The 17,892-nt window shown below is 47.8% G+C and overlaps 1 protein-coding gene across 9 annotated transcripts in view; it reads right to left on the reverse strand.

Moving 5' to 3' along the window:
- The window catches only part of PC (pyruvate carboxylase), a 90,066-nt gene extending 72,822 nt beyond the window's left edge, over positions 1 to 17,244 (reverse strand). For 4 of the 9 annotated variants that reach the window (XM_049892607.1, XM_049892600.1, XM_049892606.1 and 1 more), the window contains exons 1-3: positions 17,154 to 17,244; positions 12,342 to 12,384; positions 1,027 to 1,216 (exon numbers count right to left, since the gene is read on the reverse strand). The gene's annotated coding sequence lies outside the window, so the exon portion shown is untranslated. Of the gene's footprint in view, positions 1 to 1,026; positions 1,217 to 12,341; positions 12,385 to 12,646; positions 13,248 to 17,153 lie in introns of those variants that run through there. The other 5 variants (XM_049892611.1, XM_049892610.1, XM_049892602.1 and 2 more) reach the window with 3 other exon arrangements.
- Positions 17,245 to 17,892: the final 648 nt, after the last annotated feature.

Consider the following 17,892-nt stretch of genomic DNA (forward strand, 5'->3'; position numbering starts at 1 on the left):
TAAAGAAACACTTCCAGATACACTAAGACATCTTTAACATAATAATCATGTTTTGGTGCTCATCACAAAGTATCGCTCGTTTGTTATTATGAACTGTTGTATGTACCTCGAATTTTTATATAATAGGCTTTACGGGCACAGGTTGGTCCATAACTACAGACAGTATGTAAGTCAGGTGTTCATAACCGGGGGCCTGTCTGTACTTAGCAAAAATAAATAACCTCTGTTTTCCTTTTTTTTAAGTTAAACACTAACCCTTTAGGTTACCACTTGGTGCCGCCTTTAAAAAAAACAGTTGCCATTGAGTTGATTCCGATTGATGATGACCCCGCGTGTGGCAGAGTGGAACTGCTCAGGAGGATTTTCATGGCTATGACCTTTCAGAAGCAGATCGCCAGGCCTGTCTTCTGAGGCCTCTCCGGGTGGGCTCAAACCACCGACGTTTTGGTTGGCAGACGAGCGCTTAGCCATTTGTGCCGCCCACGGACTCTCCACTTGGTGCTAATACCCTGGGATAAGACTCCATTAGGTTCAAGAGTAATGCCCCTGAGGAGTTACCTGGGTCACACCTGGTCTTCCTTAGCTTCATCAATAACTGTGTAACCAGACCTCAGTTCTCAGTGAGGAAGGCACTCCAACATCTCAAATGATGTGACTGAGAGTAGAACTCCAGGCCATCCAAACTCAGAGTCACACAAACACCCCCTGGATGGGACCCCATCAGTGATGGACCCTTGGGCTTATCTACTGGCCAGGCAGACACAGGACAAATATCTTAACAAGGCAGTGGGTGAGGTATTCTTTTGAAGCCATAATCTGTTAGGAATGGCTGCATTCTGCCCTTTGCCCCCAGAAATGCCCTTAATCTGCCTCCTGGAGGGAAAAGCCTCTTTAAGCTGTGTGTTCTCTCCAGCTAGAGAAGCAAGCATGAGAGGAAAGAAAACTGACTCAGAGTTGTAAAAACAATAAAGAGGCCAGACACCAGGCTCAGATCTTTCCCTAGAACTGGCACATAGCAACCCTTACCTTGTAGCTTCAGGCTGAATGAACTGCCCGTCTGTCTATTCTGCTGACCAGGCCCCACTCCAAAGCCCCAGCTCGAGAACCGTGAAAATCAAGATGCAGTTTGGAGAAAAACAATGGTCAGAGTTATAAATTCATATTTGGGATCTCCTGGGAGAAATCCTCTCTCCAAAATGCCTTCTTCGCCACGCACCTAAAAAAAATGCAACAAAAACCCTAAACCCCACAGATTTTTTTAATTTCAATTTTTATTTTTATTGTGCTTTAAAGTAGAAGTTTATAGTTCACATCACTGCATATGCATGATAGCCTAAACCATACCTCCTGAGGTTAGCTGGCGTTGGGTTACCAGGTGGTCTTTCTGGACCGGCCAGCCCCCACTCATTAGCACAAATCCTCAGGTGTGGTCTGAAGGTTTTAGATAATAACAGCACCACAATTACTGAAGAAAGGGTACCAAAGTCAAAGGCCAAATTGTGTCTTAAGAGTTTTTGTTTTTTTTCAAGGGCCAGATCGTCCAAGAAGTCTTCCCTGGATAATTCCACCCACGCTGATCTAGTCCCCTCATCCTGCAGATCCCTGGACTCATATATCCTGCTGTCCATGCTGTATTCCCTTGTAAGTGGTCTCCATCATCACAGTCACTAAGCCACCATTATAAAGTTATTCCCTAGGTGCCAGCTACAATACTATGTTACTTTACATAAGTTAACTTCATTTAATTCCCCCAACAGCTCAACTTCCCAACGGTGAAGAAGATCTTATCTCCTCTATTTTGTAGATGAAGACACCAAGGCTCAAAGAGGTTAAGGAACTTGCCAGAGTTAAGAGCACCGGTAAGCATGAGGCTAGGCCCATGCTCTGCCCCACCCACCTGACGCCAGGGCCTGTGCTCTGCCCCACCCACCTGACGCCAGGGCCTGTGCTCTGCCCCACCCACCTGACGCCAGAGCCTGTGCTCTTGGCTGGCACTACACAGCGTGCCTGCACGTGTTGTGCATTTAACATCTCATCTGGCAGGGAATAGCACTCAGTAAACAGCAGTTATTACCGTTGCATGCTAACTAGTCAATACTTGAGTAAACATGTATGTGCCCCAGCACATGCATTTCTTCTGCCCCAACCACGGGATAAGCAACCAAGGGTAAGGGCCACATCATGGGACCCTGCTGTAGCCTTCCAGCACCCAGCCAGGAGCATATGTCCCCCAGATGCACAGTACATGTTTGCAGAAAGAACACACAATTTCTTGGAGTATCGCATAGCAGTAACTTTTACCCTTTTTAAACTATTCAGTCAACTGGGACAATTCCAGATTAGATCATGAGGGAATTTATTCTTACAAATATGGAAATGTTAAAATATCACAAGCAAAATGGGATGTAAGGATAGCTCAGGTCAGCACACAAACAGCTGTTTTGCAACCAGCTGAAATGGGGTAGTCACAAGCCATAAAGGCTAAGGAGAACCTTACGGCCTTACAGAAACAGCCTCTGGGGACGTGACATGGCAGGGAGCCCCACCCAGCGTGAGGCACTGAGGGTTCCTTTTCAAGTAAAGACTCCCAGTTGGACACAAGCCCAAGTGACAACAAATGGCTCTTGTGATAGAAGCTGCAAACGCTCATCAAGGGATCGATCAACTTAAGCAGGGAAGATGGTGGGTTTCAGGTTGGTCTTTCCAGCCCTGAGAGCAGGAACACTCTGCGACGTCGAATTCTAACACCCTGTGGAACAGCAGGAAGCACAGACCAGGAGTGGGGGTGCTGCTTTCAGAGAGTGGCTCTGCCTCTCACTAGTGAAGCTGGGTGAGTCACGGAACATTCTAAACCTCAGGTCCATCAACCATAAAGAGGGAAACCATTGCATCAGCTAGTTCCAGTGAGGACTGTTCAACGGAATCACAAAACTGTAAAACGATACACAAAGACAAGGAATTACTACCAACAACAAAAGCAACAGAACATCAGCAATTGGCTCCCTGTGGTGTCCTGGAGTGCACTAGCTGAGATTAGACCCCTATGTTCATTGAAATCTTGATGGCTGATGGGGTAGGGGAGAGGGGAGAGGGGAGGCGGCCATTATTAGGTTATGGTGCCTTTTCTTCAGGTAAAGACTGAATTCACCTTTGGGGGAAAAACTTCTTTTTTTCTGTTTTGTAATTTCATTCTGGTAACCTCAAGCATTCAGTAAAATGTTGTTAAAGGTCTGGTAATATTTTTAAAAGCTGTACTTTGAGAAGTTATGAGGCAGGTGTGTATGTTTAAGGCAAACCGGTGTGAGGAAAGAAGCAAGCCCTGAGACAGGAAGAACAGTGATTAGACCCCTGGCCAAGGAAATAAGCAACCGCCAGTTGGATTTCATTCATTTAACAAATATTTTTTGAACTTCTACTATGCTCTAGACACCCTGGTGACACAGTGGTTGAGAGTTCAGCTGCTAGCCAAGAAGTCAGCAGTTTGAATCTACCAGCTGCTCCTTAGAAACCCTATGGGGCAGTTCTAATCTGTCCTAGAGGGTCACTATGAGTTTGAATTCATTTGACGGCCACAGGTTTGGTTTTTTTGGTACTATGCTCCAGGCTTGTGGTGCTGGGGAAGAATATTGAATATGCCATGGACCGCCAAAAGAACAAACAAATCTGTCTCGGAAGAAGTACAACCAGAATGCTCCTTAGAAGCAAGCATGGCAAGACTACATCTCACATACTTTGGACATGTTATCAGGAGGGATCAATCTGTGGGGAAAGACATCATGCTTGGTAAAGAAGAGGGTCAGCAAAAAAGAAGACCCTCAACAAGATGGACTTACACAGTGGCTGCAGGCTTAGTGGAACACATAAACATTCCTTGAATATTTTTCTAGAAATACCTGGGAGAAGGGAACTTAGTAAAACATAGACTTCCTGCAGGTCAAGTGTGAAGGGAGCTTAAGTAATTGTTATTTAGGGATTAAGCCAACACGCTATCCCTGAAGATGGAGGAGCTCAGGGCCATCTAAGACTCAGAGGTCAAATAATTACATTTGAAGGTTTTCCTTATGTATCATTGATGTTTATCCTATTGCCTCCTGGCCTCCGTGGTTTCTGACGAGAAATCTGCTGTTTATCTTACTGAGGGTCCCCTTGCACACGATGAGGCACTTCTCTCTTGTTGCTGTCAGGATTCTCTCTGTCTTCGGCTTTAAACAGTTTGATTATGATGTGTCTAAGTATGGATTTCTTTAAGTTTATACTACTTGGAGTTTGTTGAGTGTCTTAGATGTTTAGATTATTGTTTTTCATCAAATTTGGGAAGTTTCCAGCCATCATTTCTTCAAATGTCCTTTCTGCCCTTTCTCTCTCTTCTCTCATTCTGGGATTCCCACTATGCATATCTTGGTATGCTTGATGGTGTCCCACAGGTCTCTGAGGCACTGTTAATTTTCTTCATTCTTTTTTCTTTCTATTCCTTATACTGAATTATCTCAATTAACTTATCTTGATGTTTGTTGATCTGTTCTTCTGCCTGTTCAAATCTGCCACTGACCCCACCTAGTGAATTTTTCATTTCAGTTGCTGTATTTATCAACTCCATAATATCTATTTGGTTTTTACATGGGCCATAGTTTCTTGTTTCTTCACATGTCTCATACTTTTTTGTTGAAAATGAGATCCAGCCATTTTTTTCTTGAAAAAAATGCTCCTCAGGTTGTTGAAAAACTTTGGTCAACTTCCAGAGTTCAGGAAAAGCTGATTTTGACATTTTTTTTGCCAGTGTTCTCACTGCTTTTATGGAGGAGTGATTTTTAAGCGATCTTTACTCCACCCTTGCCCAGAAATCTATCATATGGCATCTGGAGGTTTTTATCCCCAAAAACAACTTTTTGAGGAGAAAGGGTGATAAAAAAGAACTCCGACAGTTAAGTACTCTGTATTTTATCTTAAGCTCCAAAAAGTGCCATGAATTGTACCTTTCTCTATGAAAAAAATTTTTTAAGCCAACTTATACATATGAAAAATTTTAAACACATAATTTTGTAATTCCTGACTCTAGGGGGGAAAAAAGATAACATTTTGGTATTGACTTTCAGAATAACCAAAAGTGAGATACTGCTGTTGTTAGGTGCCATCGAGTCGGTTCTGACTCACAGTGACCCTATGTACAACAGAACAAAACACTGCCTGGTCCTGCACCATCCTCACAATCATTGTTATGATGGAGCCCACTGTTGCTGCCACTGTGTCAGTCCATCTCTTTGAAGGACTTCCTCTTTTTCGCTGACCCTCTACCAAGCATGGCATCCTTCTCCACGGACTGACCCCTCCTGATAACATGTCCCAAGTATGTGAGACCTAACCTTGCCATCCTTGCTTCCAAGGCACCAAGTGAGATATCAGACAATGTTTTTTAATGTACCTTTTTCTTGTATAAGCACCACAGCTCATGTTCTGTGGTAATAAAGTCAGTGCAACAGCTTTATTTTTCAGGCTGCATCATATGACGCTGAACAAATTGCATACGTAACAATCTCTTCCTGATGTACATTTAGTTGGTTTCCCATTTTCTCTTACAATAATACTGATCTGAGCAACCTAGTGTCTTAGTCTCCTTATCCTGTTATTTCTTTAGGTTACGTTTCTAGAATTGGCTGTGTCAAATGGCTTTTTTATAAAGTTTTAAGATTTAATCTTCTCTGCACCCCTGCCACTGAATGCCCTGGACTGTGATAGAGTACATTTTCTCCTCTCTGAGCAGATTGCATCACTCAGTGACATCCCTCCATCATTTACTGCACTCTCATGCAATGTTTATCACACAGTGCTCCTCCTCCACCTGGACACCTAAGAGGAAACACAATGACAGGTGAGGACAGGCTGTATTTAAAACTCCTGCAGCACGGGAATCTAAGGCAGGCTTCCTGCCAATTTCTTCCCACTCAAATGTTCTTTTCTCAGAACTCCACAGACCTTCACTCTTACTCATTAGGTAAGAGAGAGGTCAGACTGCATTAATAATTTTCCATCATGTCTCACTCATTACCCTACAGGCTTCCTAAATGAGGCCACACCCATTGACCAGGACTCGAATGTAATTCTGTATTTATTTATCAAAAACAAGATCCAAATCTCTAACAAGAATTTGATGGCCTCTCCAAAAAGATTGGTAGCTTTCCACTGGGAGGTTAGGGAGAGGTCAAAGTTCTCACTATTTTCAGATGGGTGAGCTGAAGAGCAGGAAAGAGAAGGTGCCATACTTCTTGGTAACCAAGCCTGCAGTGCAACAGATTTCTCTTATGAGTGGCCTTTCTTGGCCCTGAGTTTATAGTTCTTCCAAAATAATTGGCTAGGCCACAATCTTGCAAAGGAATTGGTTAGTCTACTGTGCAAATTGCCATTGTTGTTAGGTGCCATTGATTCGATTCTGACTCAAAGTGACCCTATGTACAACAGAACAAAACACTGCCCAGTTCTGTGCCATCCTCACAATCATTGTTATGCTTGAGCCCATCATTGCAGCCACTATGTCATCCATCTCATCAAAGGTCTTCCTCTCTTTCACTGACCCTCTACTTTACCAAGCATGATGTCCTTCACTTGGGACTGATCCCTCCTGATAACATGTCCAAAGTATGTGTGATGAAGTCTCGCCATCCTTGCTTTTAAGGAGCATTCTGCCTATACTTCTTCCAAGGCAGATCTGTTCATTCTTCTGGCGGTGCATAGTATATTGAATATTCTTCGCCAAGATCATAATTCAAAGGCATCAATTCTTCTTCAGTCTTCCTTATTCATTGTCCAACTTGCACATGCATATGAGGTGACTGAAAATACCACAGCTTGGGTCAGACACATATTAGTCCTCAAAGTGACATCTCTGCTTTTTAACACTTTAAAGAGGTCTTTTGCAGCAGATCTGCTCAATGCAATATGTCTTACGATTTCTTGACTGCTGCTTCATGGGTATTGATTGTGGATCCAAGTAAAGTGAAATCCTTGACAACTTCAATATTTTCTCCATTTATCATGATGTTACTTATTGGTCCGGTTGTGAGGATTTTTGTTTTCTTTATGTTGAAGTGTAATCCATACTGAAGTTTGTAGTCTCTGATCTTCATCGGTAAGTGTTTCAAGTCCTCTTCACTTTCAGCAAGCAAGGTTGTGTCATCTGCGTATCACAGGTTGTTAAGGAGTCTTCTTCCAATCCTGATGCCACATGTTTTTATATAGTCCAGCTTCTTGGATTATTTGCTCAGCATACAGATTGAATAAGTACAGCAAAAGGATACAACCCTGACTCACACCTTTCCTGACTTCAAACCACACAGTATCCTCTTGTTCTGTTCAAAGGACTGCCTCTTGGTCTATGCACAGGTTCCTCCCGAGCACAATTAAGTGTTCTGGAATTCCCATTCTTTGCAACGTTATCCATAATTCGTTATGAGCCACACAGTTCGGATGCCTTGGCACAGTCTGGAAGCTCCACTGAAACCTGTCCACTGTGGGTGACCCTGCTGGTATTTGAAATACCGGTGGCATAGCTTCCAGCATCACGCAAGCCACCACAGTACAAAAACTGACAGAGGAGCAGTAGACTATGCAAATAGGGTGTGTAAGACCACTCAGTAGGATTAAGTGACCTTGTGGGAATTGGTCGATTACTATGCAAATTAAGTGACTGTGGCCTACCAAGGGGATTGGTCAGTTCATAGTCTGATGGGAGGACCATGCCTTGAAATTGAATATAAGGGCTGTCTCGGTTAGAAGCCATCTCGACCGAAGAACTGCATCTTGTCTCCTTAGTTGTATCTTGTTACTTCCAAGTTGTTCCTGATCCTGAGTTGTAGCCTGTTACTTCCTTAAAGCCACATAATTTGTGAGTTCTTTGTGGCCATCGCACCAAATTATCGAACCCAGGAGAGAAGAAGAGAGTGCTGTGGGGTGGGGGCGGGGGATGGCTGGTGTCCGAAATGGTGACAAGGTTGAAGAGTGGAGGTATGTCTGACCTCAACCTCATAGGAATCAGCTTTGTGCTGATCTTGATTCTCATCCCTCCTCATGAAGTCAGGCAAGGTCTGATGTTACTAGCTGACAAAGCCTGACCAGAAATCAAGCACTCTTAAGTACCAGACTCTCTCTCTCTCAGTTTGAAAAGATGTATGCTGTAGGGGGAAATACCAGAACTGAACTCAGAAGACCAGGACTCAAATTCTAGCACTGCTGAATCACTGGCATGATGACAGACAAGGCCTCTGGGAGAGACACAGGATCGAACTGAATATTTAAACTCCACCTAATTTGTGGCTACAGTGGAGAGGAAACGAGGCCTTAAATTAACTGAATTGGACTAACTGAGTTCCATCAAAAGGTGTAGTGGCCTGGGTTGGGAAATGTAGAGTTGCAGGAAGAGATAAGAACTGTGCAACATGCTGCTTCAGTCTAAGGTACACAGGCTATGAGACCACCTCCATTTGGAGGTAAAATAACAATGAACCAGGGCTCTGCCTAGCAGCTGGATTCAAAGGCCAAGGCCTAGTTTCACCCTGGTCAGGGGTTTCTTGAAGTATGAAAAGATGCTTAACGTCATTAATCATTAGGGAAATGCAAATTAAAACCACCATGAGATACCACTAACTACCTTTTAGAATGGCTAAAATTTAAAAGACTGGCCATATCAAGTGTCGGTGAAGACGTGGAGGTGCCGAAACTCTCATTCACTGCTCACGGGGATGTAAAAGGTAACAACCACTTTGGAAGACAGTTTGGCAGTTTTGCAGAAAGCTAAACATAGACCTACCATATGATCCAGCCATCCCACTCCCAGGCATATGTCCAAGAGAAAATGAAATTCATATCCATACAAACCTGGACACAAAGTTCATAGCAAGCAATTTTATTTGTAATTGCCAAACATCAACAGGTGAATGCATAAACAAGTCGTGAGATATCCATACAATGGAATACTTCTCACCAAAAAAAAAAAAAAGAACTACTGATACATGCAATAACATAGACAAATCTCAAAATAATTACGCGAGTGAAGTGACAGAAACCAAACAAAAAACAATCACACTGAATGAGTCCATTTACAGAAATTTCCAGAAAATTCAAACTAATCAGTAGAGGCAGAAAGCCATTCAATGGTTACTTGGAAGCAGGGGAAGCATGGAAGGGTGAGAGGGAAGGATTACCAAAGGGCACGAGGAAACACTTCTAGGGAATGAATATGTTCACTGTCACTCTATGGTTTTGCAAGTGTATAAATATGTCCAAACCAAATAAACCAAACCCACTGCCGTCGAGTCGATTCCAACTCATAGTGGCCCTATAGGATGGAGTAGAACTGCCCTGCAGAGTTTCCAAGGAGCACCTGGTGGATTTGAACTGCTGACTCTTTTGGCTAGCAGCTGTAGCTCTTAACCACTACGCCACCAGGGATTCCACACTTACTAAATTATATACTTTAAATATGTGCAATTTGTTATATACCAATAAGACCTTTTTAAAAACAAAACATAAAACAGCACTGGCATGTTTGAGAATTTAAGAGTCAGCTTAATTTATGAGATTTAAGCATTAGGGTTTTTGTTAATCATTTGAAAATATTAGAATTATTAAAGGAAATTAAATATAACTTATAAATTCAATTAAAAATTTTCAAATGAGTTTAAGTTTGCAAATGAAATCAAGCATTAATCAAAAGCCTCCTTCGAAGTGATTGTTAAAATTTTCTAGAATCATAAACAGAATAGAAAGATTTGTAGGCTAAAGCTAAAAGCCCAAGGAAAAACTAGATTTTTTAATTCGTAACTTTCACAAATAGCAAAGTGTTTTTTGCTCAAAGTAACTTCTGAACAAACTTTGCATCAAACAAAAGTCCAGGGGTGGGAGTAGCATTAAAAACTTCAACCAGACAAGCCACTTGCCAGTCACCCAAACCTAGCTAAGTCACTTAGTCTCTCTGAACCTGTTTCCTCATCCATAAGAGGCCAGAGGAAGCAATACCTTTATCGTTAACAACAGTGATCAAGCTAAGGCTGGTAAATAGCACATTAGTGGGTGAAAGGACCCTGAGAAGCACAAAGTGATGAGCAAGCATAAGGGATTAGCAGCAGGCTATCAGTCTGGAGTAACTGCAGACCTTCCCAGACTGGGGGCTGGCCAGTGGCAGACGTGCGAAAGGTGACACTCTTATCCTCAGAGACTAAGCATGAGTCAGCACAGACAGGTCACGGAATTTTCCTGTGGCATCAGCCCCGGATGTTGGTCAGGAGAGGAGATACCACATGTCAAGTCTAGCCCCATTCCACACACAGCTGGTGGAATTCCACCTACATCAGTCTTGCAATTTTCCAGTGTCCCCCACCCCGCCTCCCACCCTCTCTTCTCTTTCCAAACAGGCCTGCATGCAAATGAGGACAAGGAAGTGACCTGGGGCACCAATGAGGTGGTACTGGGACAATCTGGGGTGTGTCTTCCGGCATGACACTTAAAAAAAAAACAGGCCACGCTCCACATCCAGGTCGCTCCAGGATCACCAAGGAGATAGCAAAAGAGGAAGGGAGGGCGGCAACCTTAGTGAATAGAGCCTTAGCTACTGTAACTAAGCAAAGCTCTGGGAGCCAGCAGGGACTAAGGAACTGATGAGCCAAACAGGCTTTGACAAATTTGATGACCTGGCAGAAGAAGGCCCTTTTGGTGACCAATTTTCCTTCCTGATTGATGGGTTTTGGGGGAGACATGTCAATAAAAGATGACAATCTAAACAAACAAACAAAAACAGGATCAGAATCTCAACCCTACTCATCAGCCTTCTCTACCCCTCAATTTCCTCAGCTCTGGGTTTGGGAGGAGCTGCACCCAATTCCTTCCCCCAACCCTTGCTGGGAGGGAAAGTCAGAGAGATAAAATTCAACCTTATCGGCCAAGAGTAAGAGGACCAGAGCAGCAGAGCGAGACCAGGACAGCAGAAGCTCTGTGGAGGGTGGAGTTCATCAAAAGGATGGAGCTATTTCCCAGCCTCTCCCCGTCTTGCCTTTGCTCTCTCGGCCTTTCTAAGCAAACTCAATCACAGAGTGAAAAAGGCCACTGCTGCCCAAGATGTAGAACAACAGAGGCCTGCAGAATGATCTCGGGAAGGACAAAGATTCGTCACCTGAGACAATCTCTATACAATGGGTGGAAACCCAAGAAAAATCCCTCAACAATCACCGCTCCAAACACTGAACACACATCTCTGAGGACAGTTGTCCCTGAGCCACGAAGTCCCAAGGCACTCAGCTGTGAAACAGGGGTGGCAGCTAGCTTGCCTTCTGGAAGAAGGAAAGCGCATTAGCGGCATCTGAGACATGGCGGGACGCTCACCAGACAGGGCGAGGGTCGTGCCTGGCTAGAATGCTCATGTGATAAGCAGCAGGAGACAAAAAGTCTGTCGTGGTGGAACCAGTCCCTGGGTGGTACAAATGGTTAAGTGCTTGGCTACTAGCTGAAAGGTTGGCAGTTCAAACCCACCCCGAGGCACCCTGGGAGAAAGGCCCAGCAATCTGCCTCGAAAAGGTCACAGCTTTCAGAACCCTGTGGTGCAGTTCTAGTCTGCGCACATGGGGTTGCCATGAGTTGGAAGAGACTCAGTGGCAACTGGTTTGGTTTTGTTAATCCCACTGGAACCATGCAAGGCCCAGAGAGCCTCAGAACTTAGGCTGAAGAGATGTAACCAGATCTCCCAGCAACCTGTAATCAGGGGGAAACCTGCACTAAGGGAAACCTCAAAGGTTATACAGACAGCGCTACCTGAGTACTACAGTCGGGGGAAGAAGGGATAGTTCCACCTTTACCCCTCGGCTTTGTGATGTGCAAAGGCTGAGGGCTCTTCTCTGGAAACAAGCATCAAGTATTTTCAGGACCAGCTGACAGAGCCACCTCCTCTGCCCCAGCGCCGCGCTTCCCCGAGTCCCTCACTGCTCAGCTGCCTGGTCTCCACGTTCACTCAAGAAGTCTTCTCGGAGGCTACTGTGCCCTAGAGCTTCTTCCTGTAGGTTCCGAGGAGCCTCACCACCCTCCCTCAGACCAGCTTCCCAGGCCACAACCTTCTCATCAGACAGCCTCCTGCTGAGGCTGGCCAGCCACCAACTGGGACCAGCAGGGAGCCAGGTGTCCCTTCTGTGAAAACCAAGACAGACCGGGGACAAACAAGAACTGCTTTGAATGGATAGTCACCAAAAATCGGAGGTTGGCCTTTTAGTCCTTGAGCTTAAGGCTGACACACCAGGACCACGGACATCCACAGCTGTTCCTGAATCCCCACACCCGCCTCACCACCTGATCCAGGACACAGCACTTACCCTGAGTGTTCTGTCAGCTAGCTCTCCAGAAGGCAGATGCTATCTAAAAGAAGAGAAAAAAAAACATTGTTATCCTCATTTCCCCAGGCATTCCCCCAGAGAACCTAGGAATAGCAAGAACACAGGGTTTTGGAGCCATAGAACTATTTCCTTGGAGCAATGCTCCGCCTCTGGGTGAGCCTATTGGGGCCCCCAAGAGAGCCAGGGGCTGGGAGCCATTGTCCAACTGCCAGGCTCCACCCACCCACAGGACCACTGAAAGCCTGTTTCCTCATATGTAAAATGGGAATAACAACAGTACCCACCTCACAGAGTTACAGGGGTGGCCATTGAGGTGGCCCCACAAAGCACAAGCACCATGCCTGGCACCAAGGACGCACATGGACGTTAGCCGACGTTCTCAGTAACAAGTATTTAAGTAAGTCCCTTTTCTGGCACCCACCCCACGAAAACAAAAAGTTGTAAAATTGTTATTCGGCGCATCCAATGTGCTTTCCCTTCCTGCCCCACTTCCATCCAGCCGGGACCCACTTTCTAAGAGCTCTCTAATCCTTCGCACTGCCTCTCCCTGGAACTCTCTGGTTCCCATCCCACAGGGCAACTTGACACCGTTTAAGAACTGCCTTACAGGACCTGACATTTGATGTGTCTCCTATTCCCAGACTATTTCCTCAGGCCTTTCCTCAGAACCCTCCCCACACACGTAAGCACACGCTCCATGTGGCGTTTAGGCCCCAGAAGCGCACGGTCTATACAGTTGGTGGTCCATGACCACTTTTTGCTACCAGAGTTTACAGCCCACTGGTTTTTGAAAGGCCACACCTGTCAGTCAGCTGTAGCCACTGGTCAATAAATAGCAAACCAGAGACCCAGGCCAGCAAGCTATCAAAGTGACTGAATTCCTGTGCAGAGAAACCAGGGTTCTCCAGGATTATGTCAAGGCTGAAACTGTGTGCTTGGGGCATTCAGCTCAGCAAAATATTTACCGAGCACATACTCTGCCCCCAAAGTGCCCAGAAACAAGTTGCTGGGGGCTAGCTAATAGAGGGAAAACACCTGATAACTTGCCAGAGACAGCCAAGAGAGGCCGCTGGGCCTGACTGCCTGGTGAGTCCCATTCATGCCCTTTTCCAGCTCTGTGGGACTCTGGGCAAGTTTCCTCACTTCATCTATAAAAGAAGACCTAACAGTACCTGTGTTACAGGGTCGTCGTGATAGTTAAATGAGATGATTCATGTAAGGAGCTTAGCAAGGTCCCTAGCACCACACACAAGAGCTCAATAAAGGTTGTTGTGTGCCGTTGAGTCAATTCTGACTCATAGCAACCCTACGGGACAGAGGAGAATCGCCCCCATAGGGTTTCCAAGGCTGTAATCTTTACAGGACCAGACTGCCACATCTTTCTCCTGTAGAGCCGCTGGTGGGTTCAAACTGCCTACCTTTCGGTTAGCAGCTGAGCACTGAACCACTGCACCACCAGGGCTCCTTCAGTAAAGGTTAGCTATTATTATTATCATCATCATCATTATTAATAAAGGAGAAAGCCCACATCCAATTGAATTAAGCAAGGCTTAAAACAGGAAAGCCTCCCTGAGTCTTAAGAGATAATTTAATTGTGACAGGACAAGATGAGGGGAAGGGCCCTGCAGAAAACAAGGTCACCAGGAACAAGTGTGGAGGAGGGACGCTGAGCAGCAAGTTGAGAGAAAAGTGAATAGTCTCACAGGATGGCTGAGGGAGAAGAGCCTATACCTGTAGGGTGCCTGTAGGGTCAAAGCCCAACATGTAAGTAGGGGGTCATATTGGAGAGGCTTGAATGCCAAGCTGAGACAAGCTTTTAATTCAACAGATGAGAGGAAATGGTTTGTTCTTTTCATTGTCTCCCGTCTTCCACCATCAGGCCCTACTCCCTTGGCAAAGTTTGGCGAAGTGTCCACAGCTACGACTAGAAGGCAGCTAAGAGAGAAGTGAGGGATGGCCACCAGTTAGTCCCGGGTGAGGGTTCGCTTCTGCGAAGGAGACCTCTGGGTGAGAAAGCAGCCCTGAAGCGGGGACTTCTGAGATATGAGGTGGAGAGGCCTGCTCAGCAGAGAGTAAGATGCTACTGGGAAGCAGCCAGAGGGCCCGCACTAACCCTCAGCATCCACTGGCATCTGGCTCAGCAGAAGAGAGATCTGGGCAGGCGTGTGTTTCCTCCCAGACACATGGACACACTAACAATTGCCCTGGTCATGCCTGCAGCTCCCTGGTCCCCAACGTGACTTCTTTCCATGTTCCCCAATGCCCACCCTTCTTTTCTCAGTGGTTTCCAATTTGAACCATTTTCTACTCATTTTTCCAAAACATTTAATAAGCACCTACCTACTTGTTCTTGGCTGTGTTGGGGCTGTGAGGACACATTAAGAGGGACACAGATAATTGCAACTTGGAATGAGAGACCTGGGTGTGAGGTGAGAGACCGTGAGGGTGCTGTGAGGACAGGCACCCAGCACAGCACCCGGGGTACTGGAAGTGGGACGTGCAGAGACAGGAAGCAGGACCCAAAGGCACAGCCTGCAAGTACAGGCACAGCAGAGGCGGGGGGACCCGCGTGGGCTACAGTCAACGTGACAAACCTGGGAGGGGGTGATTCTGGAGGTGAGAACCAACCCAGGGAGCAAGGAGTCACCTGGCTGGAGTGTCAGGAGAGGAAGATGAGAAGAGGCCCAAAAGGGTACGGGGTGGGGGGGTGGGGGGTGGAGGTTTGTGGAACCTTTGGAAGACAGCCCAGTTCAATCATTAAGCAGGTATGGAGCAACTCTAATGAACAAAACTTGTTCCCTCAGGGCAGGGTAGCTACTAAGAAACAAAGGATACCTGCTTTCATAGCTTCTAGAACACAATAAAATACATCCATGCCAGGCACCACACCTTCAGAGCCCAGCTAAGCTCTAGGGCCTCTGGATCCAATCTTACTTCCTCACATTAGCTTTGAGTCTCTCTGCACCTTGCCTTGTGGCAAATTTAGGGCCCTCACCTTGTTACTTCTCCTTAGAGCCCTCTTAGCAGTGACCCACCGAACCTTTCCCCCACATTTTGCTTCCACCTTCCTTAGCTCCCTCTTGCTGGTTCTAGTTGCTTCAAACTCACCTCCTCTACCTAATAACCCTTCACTCCACAAATGCAACACTGCTTCTCCACTGCCCGCTCCAGGGGCATCACAAGGGGCTCACCACTCACTTCCTCCACAGAAGTCACCCCAAATCCATCCCCTCCCACCCCCCAGGCCAGTGCAGTTCTTTAGTGTGTGGTCTTTCCTGATTTGGGACTTCTCTTGGACTTCTTCTTCTGCGCTCTGCATGGGCCTTACCTTACCCACAAAAAAACCCAAACCAAACCCACTGTCATCAACTCGATTCCCATAGGGTTTCCAAGGAGCCTCTGGTGGATTCGAAGTGCTGATCTTTTGGTTAGCAGCTGTAGCACTTAACCAATACACCACCAGGGTTTCCACCTCACCCACAGGGGGCATACAAACATCTGTGGCATGCTGACTTGCAGCTTAGGTTTTCTCTTCTCTGCCTGGAGAAGTCTGTCAGCAGCCCTAGGCCAAGGATCATCTCATCTCTGGGGTCTTTCCTAGCACCCAGGCCAGGGCTCTGCACACAGTAGGTGTGCAAAAGAACGTGATTAAGAGTTATGGATGTGATCAAGAGTTAAGGTGGACTGCAACTGAGTAGAAACGCTGGGCTCACGCACCCCCAGCACAAGTATTTGCATCACATACAGGGGAAAGGCAACACAGGTGGTGGGGAGCGGAGCGAGGGCGGTGGGAGAGGGAGCAACAGGGAAGGCACATGTTGTGACTGGTGAGTATTCACACTTCCCTGAGCCTCAGTTTTCTCGGCTGTAGAAGGGGGAGGATAAGTCCTGCCTAACCCAGCGCCGTAGAGTCGATTCCGACTCATAGCCTGTCTCAAAATGAAGAGACAATCAGAATTTCAGGAATTTCAAAGGTGGCGGCAGCAGAGCCCTAGGGACCTGACTTACCCCCATCATTTGTGAGATGAGGAAATAGCTCCCCAGAGGTGAAAAAACTTGCCCAAAGTACACAGGGTAAGTGATGCTGGGAGTCACCAGGGTGGCAAGTCCCCAAAGCCCGCGCTTGGGACTCCACGCCAGGGAGGCCTGCTAGCCCCCGCGGCTGCTCCCCACTGCCCAGAGCGAATGCATAAAGCAAACTGCGGGAAGCTGCACGACCGCAGCCCAGCCCACCTCCATAATCAGGAGCCACTTGGTCCAGACGCCTCCAGCTTCCTCATTTGAAGCCGAGCGGAGCTTAGAGCCCCCGCAAGGTTGAGGAGGAGCCTCCGGGAGGTGCCCCCCAGGCATTTGGGAAGTGGAAAACCCTCGCCTTGCTGAGCTGCAGCCAGCTTGGAGGAGCGGACCCTCAGGGACCTTGTCTGAGGCACGTGAGGGCTCCGGGCCTCAGTTTCTCCATCTGCAAAATGGGTCCGTGTGCAGGATGGCCGCCAGGGGCTGGCGGGAAGGCCACTGCGCGGGGCCGGGAGAATCCTCTCGGGCGGTGGCAGGCCGGGACTGGACCGGGGTCCCCGGGCCGGAGGCGGGGCCCCGCGGGGGCGGGTGGGCGGCGCACGTCACGTCGCGTGGCGCATCGCCTGTCGCCGTCTCCTCGCGCCGTCACTCGTGGAGCCCGCGCCGCGGTTGCGCGCGGGACCCTTATATAAGCGCCCTCGCGGCGGCACCGGTGCACGCCCACCGGCTCCAACCCGCCAGGGGAAGTGGGAGGTGAGGAGCGCCGCCGACACTCACCTCGCCGCCGCCGCCGCAAGTCTTCGCGCCGTTACCGCCGCTACCGCCGCAACAGCCCGCCAGTGCCTCCACTGACAGGGAACAGCTGCGGCCTCCGTGCAACCGAACTTGCTGCAGCGCCGGCCCCGCCTCACGGACTTCCGATTGGCTCAGGCAGCCCAACCCCTCCTGTGATTGGATAGTGCTCTCTGTCGCTCACCGCTCCCCGCTCAGGACTCCGCCCCACGCCTGCCTGCCCGTCACGTTTAAGCCTTGGCGCCCCACGCCGGCCCCGCCCCTCGCGTCCCTGGCGGGACCCTGGATTGGTGGCAAAGCTGAGAGAGCCCGCCCACGGCGCGCCCCCGCCTACTCCCTTGTCCGCAGGAGCCCCACGTGGGCTGCCCGGCCTCGACCGCAGCCCGCAATAGGTGGAAGTGGCCGGGCTGCTAAGCCCTTTGATTGGCTGTTGGTGGAGGTGGGGACGTGTGATTCATTCACCCGAGTAGCACGTGTCTCCCAAAGCCGCAACCATAACAGATCGCGCCGGGTCTCAGGGATCCGTCTAGACGCAGTACACGCTAGCAGATGAAGACGAGGTCGGAAGGAAAGCGTGGGCGAAGGGCAGGAAGAAGGACAAGGTGCTTGTGCCACGCGGGCTTACGTGATTGTATCTTTTAGTAGCCACGGGGGTGGTGGTGGGCCGGAGTGCATCGCTGTGTGACCTTGGGCCAGTACCTTCGTCTCTATGAGCCTCTTTCCT

Source organism: Elephas maximus, chromosome 7, assembly GCF_024166365.1.
Source record: "Elephas maximus indicus isolate mEleMax1 chromosome 7, mEleMax1 primary haplotype, whole genome shotgun sequence".
NCBI lineage: Eukaryota > Metazoa > Chordata > Mammalia > Proboscidea > Elephantidae > Elephas > Elephas maximus.